Source organism: Caretta caretta, chromosome 20 (genome assembly GCF_965140235.1).
Source record: "Caretta caretta isolate rCarCar2 chromosome 20, rCarCar1.hap1, whole genome shotgun sequence".
Classification (NCBI taxonomy): domain Eukaryota; kingdom Metazoa; phylum Chordata; order Testudines; family Cheloniidae; genus Caretta; species Caretta caretta.
The window spans coordinates 14080877-14097529 of NC_134225.1; the positions used below are offsets into that span (position 1 = coordinate 14080877).

At 54.7% G+C, this 16653-nt stretch overlaps 1 protein-coding gene across 5 annotated transcripts in view; it reads right to left on the reverse strand.

Moving 5' to 3' along the window:
- MAP3K12 (mitogen-activated protein kinase kinase kinase 12) overlaps positions 1-16653 on the reverse strand; it is an 88827-nt gene that overhangs the window by 20409 nt on the left and 51765 nt on the right. The window contains exon 1 of one of the 5 annotated variants that reach the window (XM_048831857.2): positions 4714-4804. The exons of 3 other annotated variants lie outside the window; for them this stretch is intronic. The gene's annotated coding sequence lies outside the window, so the exon portion shown is untranslated. Of the gene's footprint in view, positions 1-3815; positions 3836-4713; positions 4805-16653 lie in introns of those variants that run through there. One more of the 5 variants, XM_075121620.1, reaches the window with a different exon arrangement.

Genomic DNA, 16653 nt, shown 5'->3' on the forward strand with positions numbered 1-16653 from the left:
TAGCAGGGGAAGCCCTCCCCACTGGCCGCGCCACGTCACCTCTTCAGCAGTCACCGGATGGTACCAGCATCGCCCAGGCTGGAGCTGACACCCCCCCCCTCCAACCCAGCCATTGACCAGAACAGTAGGTCCACCACTGCCCCCCATCCCACAAGGGCTGGTGCAGGTGAAGGCAGCTGCTCAGGACCACCGAGTGCCGGGGAGAGGGATGGATGGATGGATGGATGGTTTCTTTCTTTCTTTATACCGCAAGACACCTGTCTCATCCTGCCATCATTACATTGCGAGCCTTGACCCTGTCTCAGGCAAGTCCAGCTCATTCAGGGACGGCAGGCAGCGCATTAGCCAATGGGTCACCAAAAGCCCGGGTCAAAGGGGATTGACTCCCTTGCTGAGCTTGCCGACATGCTTCTCTCTGCAAATAACATCAAAACTGAAGCTGCTTGGCTCACACCAGCTTAATTCTCCACGTTGGGCTCTGGGGGTAGGTTAGGGGCTTGCTAACCCACAAGGCCTGCTGGAGAACAGTCTTGGGTTTAAAGCATAGGACCAGGAATCAGCCATCCTGGGTTCAGTTCCTGCTTCCGGGAGGGGGAGACAGAGGTTAGACCCAGAATCTGGGACTCAGGATGCCTGGGTTCTAGTCTCAGTCCTGGAAGGATGGAGCATGTGCCTACAGCTCAGGGCTAGGGGTCAGGACTCCTGAGTCCTATTCCCTCTGCTATATTACAGTGGGGGGGGGGGACTCTCTGTGCCTCAGTTTCCCCATCTGTTATGTGGGGATAATGCTCTGAGCTAATGGGGCTAAATTAATTACTCTTTGCAAAGTGCTATGAGATCCTCAGATGGAAGGTGCTGGCTGAGCATGGTGCTTCCTGGACTTGTCCCACCCCACCAGCTGTGGTTTGGGGGGGATTGCTATAATTTAAAGAGGTCCCAGAGGGCACAGGCCACTTAAAGACATGGTTCCCTGCTATCAGGTGCTTAGTGTCTAAAAATAGACAGATCAGATGATGAGTAATGACAGGGTGAAACCGGGGCAGGGGAGAGGTCTTATACCAGCTTGCGCCACAGGTGATGGAGTCGCAGGGCACATGCTGCTCATACCCCAATCCGCCCCAACAGCCTGGCTGCAAACTCCTCCAGCAAAGACACATCAAGACAATCGACTGCACAGCTGAGCAGCGGCAGCTTCCTGACTCCCCAGGGCTACAAGCCAGCAGAGCGGATGCAGCGGGATCCTGTCCCATTCGTGCCCCTCCCAGCAGCTCCCAGGCCTAGCTCGGGATCATCCTGTCTGTGACACCCATCACCTGCGGGGAGGGCCCAGCCGTGACTCTACGGAAGATGCGAGAGTCAGGTTAGAAGCCGGCTCGCCTGGCCCTGGGCTCCCTTGGGGCTGACAGGAGGGGACGCTGGCTCGGACCAGCACCTGGGACTCAGAGCACCGTTCCTGACTGCAACAGCCCAAGGAGACCAGGGCCTTCAGCCATCTCTGGCCCGGATCCTCCCAGTCTCCCCCTCCATGCCCCAGCTCCCGGGCAATGTGCCAGCCACTCCCTTTACACATCGGGTGAGCCAATGGCTGCCAGCTGGGGTTGTGATTGGCTGGCAAGCCATGTGTATGCAAATGAGGCCAGGCATTGGGCCACCCGGGTGAGACTCCATGTGGGTCCATTCTCCCTGCGGCTGCTGTCTGGCATTTGGGGCAGCACGTGCAACTTAGTGTGAGCAGTACATCGGGGCTTGATGGAGGGCACAGCGACACGCTGTGAACAGGGCTGACAAATGGGGTCTGGAAGAGAACCTGGAGGCCAGAGACCCTGACCAGCTCCTCACCCCCAGCCCCTCGTGCCTTATCACCCCCTTATACGGAGTGGCAGGTCTCCTCTCTCTCCGGGACGCTCAGATGACAACATGGGGATGGATAGATAGATTATCTCTCTCTCCTCCCCCTTAACCATCATTTCGCTGGACTGTCCATGTGATACCATTTTGCTCTGTCTCCTGCACTCCCTCAAACAGCCCCCTTACCTTCCCCCCTTTCTGTGACTCTAACCCTGCTCACAAAAGCTTATGCTCTAATAAATTTGTTAGTCTCTAAGGTGCCACAAGTCCTCCTTTTCTTTTTGCGGATACAGACTAACACGGCTGCTACTCTGAAACCTGTCCAATGTGTCCATCTCTATCTAGTAAGCGGGTGCCCAGTGCGGATTGCAATGGACTGATCCATACTCCCACTCCACCCTGGTGCATGAGTGCTGGTTGAAGCACACCTTCCCCGCCCCCAACCTCGGGGTAACTCTGGCCCCATATCTGTCTGCCCTCGCCAGTCTGGAGTGACAGCTGAGCAGGGCCCCCCACCCAGCAGGACAGGCCGTGCCAGCGGGGAGCAGAGCAGCCCCCCTTAGTGGGTCAGTAGGTCCTGGGCTCAGTCACACACAGGAACCAGCTCGGCATGAAACTCACAGCATGGGCGCCTGGCTGACATGCGGGGGGCCGGAGTCAGGGGGGCAGGGTATGGGAGTTCTGCTGGGCATGTGCGGAGAAGGATATGGACCCATCTGAGCCCATGGTCAGTTTGTCTGTCTGCACCTGTTTGGGTCACTGCAATACCGGGTGAGAGAGGTGATTCAGTGAGGGGACTGCAGACCTTCCACACCCCTCACCCCAATATCCCCTGCATCCCTCACCCAAAATCCACCTCCTGTACCCCCACTCCAACATCCCCTGCACTCCTTACCCCAATGCCAGATCCTCTGGTACCTCTCACCCCCAATACTTCTTGTACCCTTACCCCAGTGCCAGACCTTCTGGTACTTCTCAGCACAATACCCAGACCCCTTCTTACCCCTGACCCCAATACCCCTTGCACCCCTCACCCCAAACCCCCTCCTGCACCCCTCACCCCAATACCTCTGAACCCCTCATCCAGTGCTAGACTCTTCCTGGACCCCCACTCCAACATCCCCTGCACTCCTTACCCCAATGCCAGAACCTCTGGTACCTCTCACCCCAATACCCAGACCCCTTCTTACCCCTCACCCCAATACCCTCTGCACCCCTCACCCAACCCACCCTGAACCTCTGCACCCAATACCCCAATGCCAGATCTCTTTGATACTCAACATAATATTCAGACCCCTTCATACCCCTTACCCCTGTGCTCAACACCCTGCAAGCCCATCACCAAATGCCAGACTCCTGCACCCCTCAGCCAGTGCCAGATCCTTCCAGCACCACACACCCCAATACCCAGACCCCTTCAAACCCCTCACCACAGTGCCAGGTCCCTTCAGTACCCCTCACCCCAATGCCAGAACACTCCTGTACCCCTCACCCTGATACTCAGTCCCCTTCCCTGCACCCCTCATCCCAACCCCCCTGCACTCTTCACCCCAATGCCAGACTCCTTCATACCCTCACCCCAGTGCCCAGACTCCTGCCTGCCCACCCCCCAAAGCAGCCCCTTTATGAGCGGTGACCTAGGGTTAGCAGAGCCCTTTGCCAGGCCAGGTGGGATCGGTGTCCTCTCAGCACCTCACACATCAAACCAACACGTGCGACTGCCCTGTGCCCTCGCCTGGCACTTCCCAGCCACTGAGCCCCCGTGCCCACGCACGGTCTGCCCATGGGGGTCCCCAGCAAACAGATCAGCCATCCCGGGGTTCCCGCTCCTCTCCCTGGGGAGCTGCTGCAAACTGGAGGGGCTCCCCCCCCCCCAAGCATCGCCCCCCGGCCCCTCCTGCCGCCTCCCTCCCCTCCCCTCCCCCGCCAGGATCCCAGGGTGGATGGAAACGACTCGCTCCACTCACCTGTCACCAGCCGCGGAGGGAGCAGCGAGCCAGCCCCGGGGCGCCCCTTCCCTCCTCCCCGGGCCCCGCCGCCCGATCCCGCCCTCGCCAGCTGGGTGCCGCGGTGCCGTCCCGGCGCCCTCACGTGGCACCTTGCCTTGGCTTTGTTTATTTCCTTCCCAACGTGTCCCTAGCGCTGGGATTTCTCCTTGGGGCTACTCTAAAGCGCTGCTCCTCTCTCCCTCCCTACACTAGCTACCAGCCCCGTGCCTGCCTGCCTGCCTATCTACCCATCCCTTTGCCTGCCTATCTATCTAATCTATCTACCCCACGCACCCCCTCGATCTATCTATCTATCCCATGCACCCCCCTATCTATCAATCTATCCCATGCACCCCATCTATCTAATCTATCTATCCCATGCACCCCCTCTATCTAATCTATCTATCCCCATACAACCCCTCTATCTAATCTATCTATCTATCCCCATACACCCCCCCCTCTATCTATCTATCTATCTATCCCCATACACCCCCCTCTATCTATCTATCTATCTATCTATCTATCTATCTATCCCCATACACCCCCCTCTATCTAATCTATCGATCTATCTATCCCCATACACCCCCCTCTATCTAATCTATCGATCTATCTATCCCCATACACCCCCCCCTCTATCTATCTATCTATCCCCATACACCCCCTCTATCTATCTATCTATCTATCTATCCCCATACACCCCCCTCTGTCTAATCTATCGATCTATCTATCCCCATACCCCCCTCCCCTTCCCCAGGCACATCTCCCTGTCTCCCCTGTCTGGAGCTGTGGACTCTGAGTACCCGACGCTCTGGGTAGCTCCCAGCCGGTCTCGCTCCCCAGCAGAAGTGGGGCCAACAGAAGCTATTACCTCACCCACCTTGGCTGTGTGTCTGTCTATCCGGCCGTCCCCATGCACCTCTCCCTCTCCCTGGCACGCTGCCCCTTTCTCTCCCTCCCCTCCATGTGCTGCTGGCAGATCCCCCGCTCTGCTTCTGCGCCGGGCCCGGCGCCGCCCCCACAGCCCCCCGCCCCCACCACAGCTTTTTTTTTTCTTTTTTGCCAATGAAGCAACCTCTCCCCAGCCCCGCCCCCGCAGGGGATCCAGCCAATGGGCTGCGCCGCCGCCCGCCTCTGCCGCAGGTAGCCCCCGGTGCTGATGTCATCCCTGGGAAGGCAGGAGCCAAGGTGAGTGGGGCCCTGAGCTCATCCCTGGGCCGGGGGATCCGCCCCTCCCGGCGCGGCGGGGGGGACTCCTTGCTCTTAGGTGAGTTTAACCCTTTGGGTGCCGGGAGATGGGGAAATACCGGCGCCCCTCCGCCCCCCCAGGCCCCAGCCATGGCATCTCGCTTGGTGCCCCTGGAGACTGGCACCCTCTGCATCCACAGGGCACCGGGCAGCACACGCTCTCTGCCCTGCGCCTCCCCCTGGAGTCACAGGGCCCCCCTCCTCTCCATAGCCCCTGCCCTCTGGGAGCTGGGCTGAGGCTGGCCAAACAGGCATGCAGGGAGAGGGGAGGATCATGGGGGGGGGGAAGGGTCCAGTTTGCCCATCCTGCGCCAACACGGCACAGGGGCTAGGGCTCCAAGCAGATGGCAACAAGAGCGGTGCCGGGCACATGGAAGTGAAACATGTAAGGAGCCCTGCAAAAGCCCAGGCCCCTCTGGGGTCCTAGGCCAAGACATTCAACACCCTGGTGCCCCATAAACCCAGTACCCAGACACCTTCCCTTTACCCCTCTCTCAGTGCCCAGATCTCCTCCCTGTATCCCTCACCCAGTACCCAGACCACTCCCAGTACCTCTCCCTCACAGTGCTCACTTCACCTCCTGTGCCCCATGTACATGCCAATCCTTAGGAGATCATCAGAGCCCTCTTGAGCCAGAGGAGCAGGAGAACCAGCCCATCGTGAGTTTTGTGCATATCTAGATTCACCCAGGGCCTCATGGTTATAATGTCTACAGCCCACCTGGCTAGTGGCATTACAAGTCCCTCAGGCATAGAACAAAACTTGGCAAGCAAGTCTGGAAGATCTGTGTCTCTAATAAAGAGATAATTATCCCAGGAAAATGGGGATGGACTCGGGGAGCCACCCCGAGGGAGTGGATGTGGGGTGAGGGCTAGCCCGAGGGACCTGTGGGGTAGTAGCCCATCTCTCTATAATGACAGTCCACCTCTTTATGATAGTGTTTTTCATGGTTAGAACAGGGGACTGGGCAGCAGGACTCCTGGGTTCTGTTCGCAGCTCTTCCAGGGGATATCATGCTTAGAGTAGGGCATTAGGAGTCAGAACTCCTGGGCTATGTTCTTGGCTGTGACACTAACTTGCTGCATCTTCCTGGACAAGTCATGTCACCCTCTGTGCCTCAGTTTACCCATCTTTACCTTGGTATAAATTATTGTTTCTATTCCAGTCACGTACAGCTGAGATGGGGGCCCTGCTGTGCTGACCATCAAAAGGGACAAAGTGTGGCAGGTAAAACAGAGGCCCAGAGAGGAAAAGTGACTTGCCCCAGGTCACCCAGAAGGCTGGTGACAGAGCCAGGAACAGAAGCTGGGTCTCCTGAGCCTCAGACTGCTGCTCTAACCACTAAGCCACATCATAACCTATCAGTACCTCTTCTGGGCTGTTTCTTCCTCATTTTCTTCTTATGCCACAAACAAACACAAACCGTAAAAGGGATGTCAGTTAGGTAAGAGCGACGTTCCCCCAGTCAAGCCCTAAACAGCAAGGGAATGCTAAGTTATGGGACACCTCTTAGCAGATCCCAGACACGCTTGATGCGACCGACAGAGCATGCATCTTCGCAAGGAACCCCCTTCTGCCTCCAAGGTGAGACACACATGCAGAATGCAACACCTGCATCACAAGTTCAGTGCTCTCATGGCTGCATGCTGGACTAGGACTCAGGACACCTGGGTTCTATTCCTGGCTCTGCTGGGTGACCTTGGGCAAGTGCCCCCCTGTGTGCCTCAGTTTCCCCTGGTGCCCTTTGTCTCTTTTGATTGCCAGCTGTTTGGGGCAGAGACTTTCTCACCATGTGGATGTGCAGTCCCTCGCCTAATATGGTTCTGATCTCCATTGGGGCCTCAAGATGCTACCTCTATATACAATAAAAGCAACCTCAGCAAGTGTTCTGGATTGATGCATTGGCACAGCTTGATCTGCAGCTTGGCATGTCCTTATGGGGGAAGTGTGAGGTTGTCATGAAAGGTTTAACTCAAACTAATACCTGATTTTGTTGAAAATCTTCCCCAAATTCAGCTGGCGCCCGCAGACGATGTGCTGTGAGTCTGGGGAAGGGACACTGGGTGCTTGAGACAAAACCATGGTCTTGGCTTTATTCTCCTCTCTGCCACTGACCTGCTGAGTGATGCTGGGGGAGTCACATTGCAGCTCAGCACCTCAGTTTCCCCATCTGGAACATGGGGATAATAATCCTTATCTATATTACAGAGGGTTGTGAGGTTTAAACTGATTTATGGGAGGCAGCAGAGCCCAGTGGTTTGGGCACTGGACTGGGTCTCAAGAATCCTGGATTCTATGCCCACTTCACCACTCTGTGCCTTGGTTTCCCCTCTCACTTTTTAGACTGTGAGATCCATGGGGCAGGGGCTGCTGTTCCCTTGCTGTCTGTGCAGCATCCAGCACAATGAGACCTCGATCCTGGTTACAGCCTTTTAGGAGCTACGATAATGTCAATAACCTGGGATGGGAAGGTGAAAAAAGCCTAAGGAAGTTAGAGGTTTAAATGCTATTGAAATTCAACAGGAGTTGGGTGCCTGGCTCCCTTGGAAAATCCCATCCTGGATTCTTAGCAGCTCCAGCCTCATTCCATTCCATGCCACCCATCTCCAGTCATTTCCAATGCCAACTGGGGACCCACTGCGTGGTGCCAACACGAATAGAAGCATAGGGATGGAGGCGGCAGGGAAGCTTATTGTGGCACGGTGCCCACTTGGTGCATTTAGAGCATGCCAGCCTCCAGGGTTGGTAACAAGGTCACTGAAGAAAAACAAAAAAGAAGAAAGAAACAAATGTGTCAATTTCTTGCAAACATGCCCAGTGGGAAAGAATGAAAGATAGGGGGATGCCCCTGGGGAAACACCTGCTCAAGGAGCAGAACAGGTCTGTGAAGGGAAGGTTCTATCAGGGACTACTAGATTGTACTTTGAGATCTAGGAATTAAAAGTGAGGCGCTCTGTGTCTCTCATTCCCAATACAGAGCTGTAGCTAGCAACCCATCTCCACACACATCTATCTGTCCCAATACAGAGCTATATCTAGCTATCCCGATACAGAGCTATATTTATCTATCCATCTGCACACAGATCCATCCCAATACAGAGCTATATCTAGCTATCCATCACCATACAGATCTATCTTTCCCGATACAGAGCTATATCTAGCTATCCGTCTCCACACAGATCTACCTGTCCCGATCCAGAGCTATACACACTACAAAGCTATAGAGAGCTATCTGTCCATCCCCACACAGAGCTCTATGTCTAGTGTGTCCCAGTGGACAGAGTCCTGGAGAATGACTCAGGAGACCTGGATTCTGTTCCCAGCTCTACTACTGGCCTTGGGCAAGTCACTTCTCTCTGCATCTGTTTTCCCAGCTGTCAAATGGGGATAATGATACTGACTTCCTTTGTAAAATGCTGTGAGATCTCTTGATCAAATGTGCTAGACAGGAGCGAGGGATTATTAGTGTTCTGTGCTGCTGCCCGTCACCATGGCATCTGGTACCTCGTCCATGAAACAGATTGGTGATAGCAATGTCCCTAGTGGGCTTCCTGTTATCTCTGTCTCTGCTCCCTTTTTGGGTCATGCACAGCTCTGCTCAGGGTAAGATTTGGGTTGGGCTGGGCGATTCTTGGTGCGGGGTCAGTGGGGCATGGGTGCTATGCTCTGGCAGACAGTCTCTGTGAAAGAGTTGGGCAGCATTTGTTGCTCAGACTCTGGGTTGGTTTAATCCAGGGGTTCACAAACATCATTGCACCGCAACCCCCTTCTGACAACAAAAATGACTACACAACCCCCAGAGGGGGGGACAAAGCCTGAGCCTGCCCAAGCCCGCCGCCCCACGCGGGGTGGGGGGGTCAAAGCCACAGGGCTTCTGCCCCAGGCAGGGGGCCTGTAACCTGAGCCCCGCCACCCAGGGCTGAAGCCCTCGGGCTTTGGCTTTGGCCCCGGGCTTCAGTTTTGGCCCTGGACAGTGGGGCTCGGGCTTTGGCTTCAGCCCTGGGCCCCAGCAAGTCTAAGCCAGTCCTGGTGACCCCATTAAAATGGGGTTGCGAGTGTGACCCACTTTAGGGTCCTGACCCACAGTTTGAGAACCACTGGTCTAAACTCCTCTGGAGGCTTGTTCCACTGCCTGATCCCACCCACAGCCTCACTGGAAGATGCAGCCTACATTCTGAGCCAGGATCAATGCCAACTCCACCTGCTGCCTGAGATAAACTGAAATGAACTTTAACCCTAGAGAAAGGGGTCGGGACGACAGCCCTCGAGACTGTCACCCCCTGTTTAACCCCATTGCTGGGGCAATCTTCACCCTGCTCCCTCCTGGCCTGGAAAACACACTCCCACTGTCCTATGAGCCCTGAGTGTCTGTAGCTTCTCTGACACACACACAGCTATCTACAGACGCTGGCAGATGGCGAGTGAAGACTAGGATTATGGAGCCCGCTAAGCGGAGAGGGCTGTGGAGGGATTTCAAGGCAGGAAGGTCAGAGTGAGACTGGCTCTGGCCTTTCCTGTAATGCTGCCCCCCGAGATGTGGAGAAGGGCTCTACCAATGAAACTGGAAGCTGAGCTCCTAGGAGGGAATGCTGCACTTTCTCGCTGAGGGTGGGGAAATCCTTCCTGACGCAGAGAGCTGGCCCGGCGTTTAAGGGACTTAGGAGAGCTGGTTTCAATTCCCTGCTCTGCCACAGAATCCCACTGGGGGCAAGTCACTTAATCGTGCAGTGCCTCAGTTTCCCCACTTGTAAACAGGGGATGATAATCCTTCCCTCATCATATTTTGACTGTGAGCTCTTGGTGGCAAGAATTGTCCTGTACAGCGCCCTGGCACAGCGGTGCCCAGATTTCATGTGGGGGCCCTACATGCTATTGTAATACAAATGCAGCGTTGCCACCTCTTGTGACTTGATTGCAAGTCTTGTGACACTAGGTTTTTTTCTTAAAGTCCCAGCTGCTGGAGTGACGTGATGACTGAAGATACACTTAATCCTGCCTCAGCACGTGGGGATGGATTGGTGACCTCTTGAGGTCCCTTCCAGCCCTACAGTTCTATTAGTCTATGGCAAGAGAGTCTCAGCTGTCATTTAAAAGAAAAAGTAAGTTTCTGGCCCTTGTGGAAGCTGGGAAATATGACCCCTAATGGCTCAGAAGGCATAGAAAAAACACCTGAAATGTATCGTTTTAAAAAATCTCACGATTTCCGGGGCGTGACGTGGGATAGTTAAATGGGGTTGCCCATACAGTAATAAGGCATTGTCAGAGGGGTAACAAAGAGTGGCCTACAGGGGCTGGGTTTTATAAAGGGCTGCATAAATTAATGACCAAAGATGATAGCTGAAGCTGTACAAACAAAGATGATGATGATACAAGGGTTAGCAACCACCATGCTCCAGGGAACGAACTGATCACAGCAGGGGTCAGGAAGGAATCCAAAGGCCATATGCTGCCATATGAGAGACTAGGTTCATTTGGCTTAAGGAGGGTTTTCTTTTCCATCTTACTTTGCATCTTAAGTATCTAGCATCGGCCACTGTTGGAAGCAAGACAGTGGATTTGATAGACAAACGGTCTGATGGCAAATCTTCTGAGCCAAAGCATTAATATTAAAAGGGACATGGTTATGATATTATGCTTGGTCACCTTCCCTTTCTGTTTCTAGGTACATGCTCAGGCTCCTCATTTTGCAGGTCCTTGTTGCCGTGTGGGTTACACAAGCACAGGTTGCATGCGTGTTTTACAAGGGTGAGTTGCCACATGGGTCACCAGTGCAACGGGGGAGCCAGTTTCAGTCTCCTTTTCTTCTCCCTCACCCATTTTCTCCGAAAAGTAACAAATCACTGGGGCCGGATGATGCTCTTGTTTCACGAGGAACATAGGCACTGTCCAATCCACCTAATCCAGTCTCTGGTCTTCTTCAGTGGACAGGACTAGATGTGTCACAGGATGAAAGAAACTCATTAGTGGCCAGTGATGGAACGGCTTTCTTCCCAAGCCCTCTCAGAAGCTGGTTCATGCCCTGAAGAATGAGGATTTATAGACCTTCTCATACATATTTTGATCCCATCTAATGTAACTGCAAACTCCATTGATCTAACGGAGTTATGCCAGTTTTGCACCCGTGCAGCTGAGATCAGAATCTGGAGCCTCGGGTGTTTTTACCACCTAAATTCTGGGCATAAGCTGGCTGTGGCCCTGGCATGCTTCCCAAGGAGCAGAGAGTCAATAACCAGGACCTCACGCCTGAGGCAGGGTGCTGGGTCCAGCTCCTCACAATAAAGGGATCTCTGCAGAGCTCTGGGGCCATGCCCTGCCCAGAGCCAGCACTGGGTGGAAATTTTCCATCAAAACTGGTAGGGGTTTTTCGAGGGAAAACCAGGTTTTTGAGTAATCACAATTTTTCACAAAAAGCATCTTTCTTCCTTCTGAAAAATTCCATTTTCTTGTTTCAAAAAATGGAATAGCCCACACTGGAAATATTTCCATTCTGCAGTGTCACCGCAGTGCCTCATGGGAGTCGTAGTGTGAGTGCTCCCATCCTCCTCCATGGGCCACATTCCCCAGCTGAGCTTCATCTCCCATGATGCACAGCCTTCCCTCAGCAAGAGGAGAGACCATGGTGCATCATGGGAGATGTAGTCCAACGAGGGAAACTGGCATACAGAGGAGAATGGAGGCATGAAACATCCAAAATACAACATCCATGAGGCACTGCAGCCTTGTGTCTACCATAATACACAGACTCCTCCCCTCTTGCTGAGTGAGCCTGGTGCATCATGGGAGATGTAGTCCAGCCTGCAAGTCTCTCCAATAGGGGAGAACAGGGGCATAAGGCACCTGAATTACAATTCCCATGAGGTCCCGTGGTGCCTTTCTGAATTAAAATATTTCCAATGTTGATTTTTTTGCCAAAATCTCAAAATTTTCCACAGCCATACTTGCTGTGTCCCTTCCTCTCGCCTCACTTGGTCAGACTCTAGGAGCTACGCAACGTTCTGCCTGCTTACTGTTTGGCTGGGATACCCCCAGTGAAACCCCAGGGGGCTGTCGGCTGTGGTGAGGGTGATTCAGAAGAGGATGTTCTTCCTGTGCGGTGAGTGCTGCACCTTGTGTGGTGCTTGGCTGCTGGAAGAGTCAAATTTTGGAAGAGGTAAAGCCAGGATGGCCAACACTCCGCGGTTATTAATGATCCCCTGGTGCATCTGTAATAGCATCCACCATCCTGTGTCTATGCCCAGCACTCCCCCTGCTCTTTGCTTCCTGGCCTCAGCACCTGAGGGTCTGGCTGTCGTTACAGACTCTCCTGACACTTGGTCCTTCTGCAGCAAGAGGGACACCCTGGAGCACATCTGTGTAGAGCATGCCGGGCAGCAGCCCCTCTTCCGCCTCCTCCAGGACTTCCGACTGAGATTCTGGCTGCACTTTCCCCTCATTTGCATCTTCTCGCACACCCTATCCATGGCCCCGTGGAGCCGCAAGACCTGCTTGTCAGCCTCCTCCTGACACTGGCCAAGATGGCCCTCCACCAGACGAGGCAGAACAAGCACTGCAGGAGGGCGCTCTTTGACTTTGGGGCCTGTTTCCATTTCCTTGTTGCACTACGTCTCTGGGCAGAGTTCCTCTGGGCTGCAACCACTGACTCCTTGAACTCCCTTAAGGCACTGTCTGCGGTTCTCTGCTTGGCGTCCCCCTCTGGATTCCCTAGTTTTGGCCCCGCAGCCCTCACTCCCGTCCCTGTTTTTTCACTTCCTGTCCCACATGATCATTTGCCTACAGGGCTCGGTGGCTCCGCCCCCTCAATAAGGAAGCCCCACCCCAGAGCTGGCTGCATTTCGGCTGTGGGTGCAATGATTTTCACGTGTGGCTAGGGTGTCCTAAACCACACTGCCCAGCCACCAATGGCATCACATGGTCAGCAAGGTAAAAAAACAACCACCAGGCGATTTGCATGAACGCACACAGGCACGCCGAGTGGTCTGCACCTCCCACCAGATATATGCTCGCCAACAGGCCTATGCCTCCCATCACATGCACAGGACGTCACACTCAGCACCCCCGTGCTGACGCTGACAACCCAAATACAAATGCACCCCCGTTCACAATGACTCGGATCCTGGGCTAAACTCCTGCTGCATCTCTCAAGCCAACCCTCCAACTTGTATCATTACAGCGGGACTGTGGGTCTGAACCCCCGCCCCCAGAACGGGGGGCAAAGCCGGACCCAGGGATGCCTTGGCAATTCAGGCATCTGTCAGCGTGGGCTGAACCAGAACTTCACAGATGGATCCAAAACCCTTTTTTTAGGTGGGGGGGAGGGGCGGTGCAGTTCGGATCCGATCTGTATCCAGACTTGCCAACGGGCTTCCATCGCTTGCCCAGAACCGGAATCTGGTTCAGAGCGCGGGAGCCAGCTCCAGAATCCATCCCCTAGCTAAGGATGGGGTGAAATGTGTGTGGGGGGGAGGCTTGTTCCCTGGCAACCTGCCTCCCCAGGGGAGTGAGCGTCAGGAAACACGATCCTCTCCGCCCAACCGGAGCCCTGAGTTCAAAGGGCATTTCCGAGAGCCCGCCTGGGAGATGACTTCATCCCTTAGTGAAGGGGCTTTATTTTCCCACTGGTGGGGTGGATGGGGGGAAGGAGCCGTGGGGGAGGGGGTTGTTGGGGGGGTTCTCTCTTAAACCACCGGATATAATTTTCTCATTCATACACTGAGGCCTGTGCGCCCCCAGGAGATAGTGTGTGGTGGGGGTGTGTGTGTGTGGAATCTGGCTCTCAGCAGAGTCGCTCAGTGATGCAATCATCAGATTGTCGGTCTTTCCTGCCCAAACCGTTTCCTTAATGAGCCAAATGTGGTCATTTCCCCTGTGCTGCCCTCCCCTCCCCCGGCATACACACACACGTCCCGGGATCGGTGACATCAGTCGGCATCGAAGGACTTAGCATCAGAAGATGCTTGAAGCACAGTAATGCCAGCTTCTATTACAGCGGTGCCCTGCCACTGCAAGCTGGGACTCCGGAGCTGTGAGCTTCTGTTACAGCAGTGCCCTGCCACTGCCAGCTGGGACTCCGGAGCTGTGAGCTTCTGTTACAGCAGTGCCCTGCCACTGCCAGCTGGGACTCCGGAGCTGTGAGCTTCTGTTACAGCAGTGCCCTGCCACTGCCAGCTGGGACTCCGGAGCTGTGACCTTCTGTTACAGCAGTGCCCTTCCACTGCCAGCTGGGACTCTGGAGCTGTGAGCTTCTGTTACAGCAGTGCCCTGCCACTGCCAGCTGGGACTCCGGAGCTGTGAGCTTCTGTTACAGCAGTGCCCTGCCACTGCCAGCTGGGATTCCAGAGCTGTGAGCTTCTGTTACAGCAGTGCCCTGCCACTGCCAGCTGGGACTCCGGAGCTGTGACCTTCTGTTACAGCAGTGCCCTTCCACTGCCAGCTGGGACTCTGGAGCTGTGACCTTCTGTTACAGCAGTGCCCTGCCACTGCCAGCTGGGACTCCGGAGCTGTGAGCTTCTGTTACAGCAGTGCCCTGCCACTGCCAGCTGGGATTCCAGAGCTGTGAGCTTCTGTTACAGCAGTGCCCTGCCACTGCAAGCTGGGACTCCTGAGCTGTGAGCTTCTGTTACAGCAGTGCCCTGCCACTGCCAGCTGGGACTCCGGAGCTGTGACCTTCTGTTACAGCAGTGCCCTTCCACTGCCAGCTGGGACTCTGGAGCTGTGAGCTTCTGTTACAGCAGTGCCCTGCCACTGCCAGCTGGGACTCCGGAGCTGTGAGCTTCTGTTACAGCAGTGCCCTGCCACTGCCAGCTGCGATTCTGGAGCTGTGAGCTTCTGGCCAACAGTGCCCCACCACTGACAGCTGGGACTCTGGCTGTGAGCTTCTGGCCTACCACTGCCCACCAGGACCCTAGGACCATTCACACTGAGACTGTTTCATGGCTGCTTTGCGTCAGGTTATTTACACCAGTGCAACGTGAGTGAAAAACCTTCCCCATTCTGCTCAGGTGGCATTTCACACCTGCTCTGCACTGGTGTAAATGGCTGCACGGGGTGCTGGGCAGCTGTGAATCAGGCTCCTCATGCCAAGTATGTGCGGCAGAGAGAACTCCCATCCATGTAAGCAGCTAGCCCTGATCAGTCCCCCTCCCTCTCTAGCTCATGCCTCTGCCCCAGGAGGAAACCCTAGAGAAAGGCTGAGTGGGACCCCCAGCCCTGTGAAGAGGAGGGGACCAGATGCCAAAGGCCACCAGCAAGATAAACATCACTCCAGCCTCGAGCAAACTCCATTTCCTCCAGGGGTTACTGGCTCTGCAGTTGAATCCTGGTTTTTGTCAGGGAGCTCAAAGCACTCCTAATCCCCCTGGGAGGTAGGGCAGTTGTACAAGTCTCATTGGACAAAGGGGGAAACTGAGGCAGAGTGAGGCTAAGTGACTTACCCAAGGTCACAGAGGCAGTCTGTGGCAAAACAGGGATTGAAACCCAGGTGTCCCAAGGAACCAGTGAGTGCCCTCACCATTGGGCCATCCTTCCTAGCCAGTCCCTGAAATCTCTGTCTGTCTGTCTGTTCATCCATCCGTCCACCCACATACACGACTAGCTAGTGAGAGTGTCAAGCTTGGCATGTCCACAGCCTGCATTAGCCCTAGGGACCGAGCAGTGTCCTTGTCTGTGATTGCTGCTCTGCTGTCCCCTCTGCCGGGACGCTGATGCTACCATGCTTTCACTGAACGAAGCCACCTGGCATAACTCCCTTTTCCCCCAATGTGCGTGTTAATATACATGTGCAAACACCCCCCCCATGCATCTACACACCTGCATACCTGCACATCGCTGGTGTCCTGCATGTGTCACCAGAGGTGTGAACATGTGTAACCCTGGCTCAACATACAAAGGTGCTGGTGTCAGCATACTTTAAAGTGTGTGTACACGCACTGATAGATGTGTGTGCTCGCATTTCAACAGATTGCTGTGAACACGTGTTAGCATGTGGCCATGTGCACACATATAGGTGTGAACATGTCAACATACATAGAAATATATGGCCAAACATGCATCAACGTAGGTGTGAACATATGTCAACATACACGGACATATATGGGCACACATGTATCGACATATAAGTGACGTGTGTGCACAGCAACATACATCAACATGTATGCACATGTATCAGCACACGGGTGTACACACGGGTTAACACAAGTAGGTGCATATGTGTCTGTCTTTATCAGGGGTGGGCAGCACGGCCTAGTGGATAGACTTCATTGGGGCTCTGCCATCGGCATCCACTCTCCATTATAATTATTTTGCTCCCTCCTAATTACTTCTATGGCAGCAGTGCTGAGCTGGGCCCCCCAACCCTCACCCCCCTGTGCCAGGCTCTGCACAGACACAGAGTGAGAGACAGCCCTTGCTTGAAAGCGCTCCATCTGTACAGAGGGCAGGAGGGGAAACTGAGGCACAGAGCAGGGCAGTGATTTGCCCACGGTCAAGCAGCATACAGCACCCAAGCTCCCCGTCCGGCGCTTGGGCCACTAGCCCATGTTGCCCCATCCCTGGCAGCCACAGGGACTCCACCCCC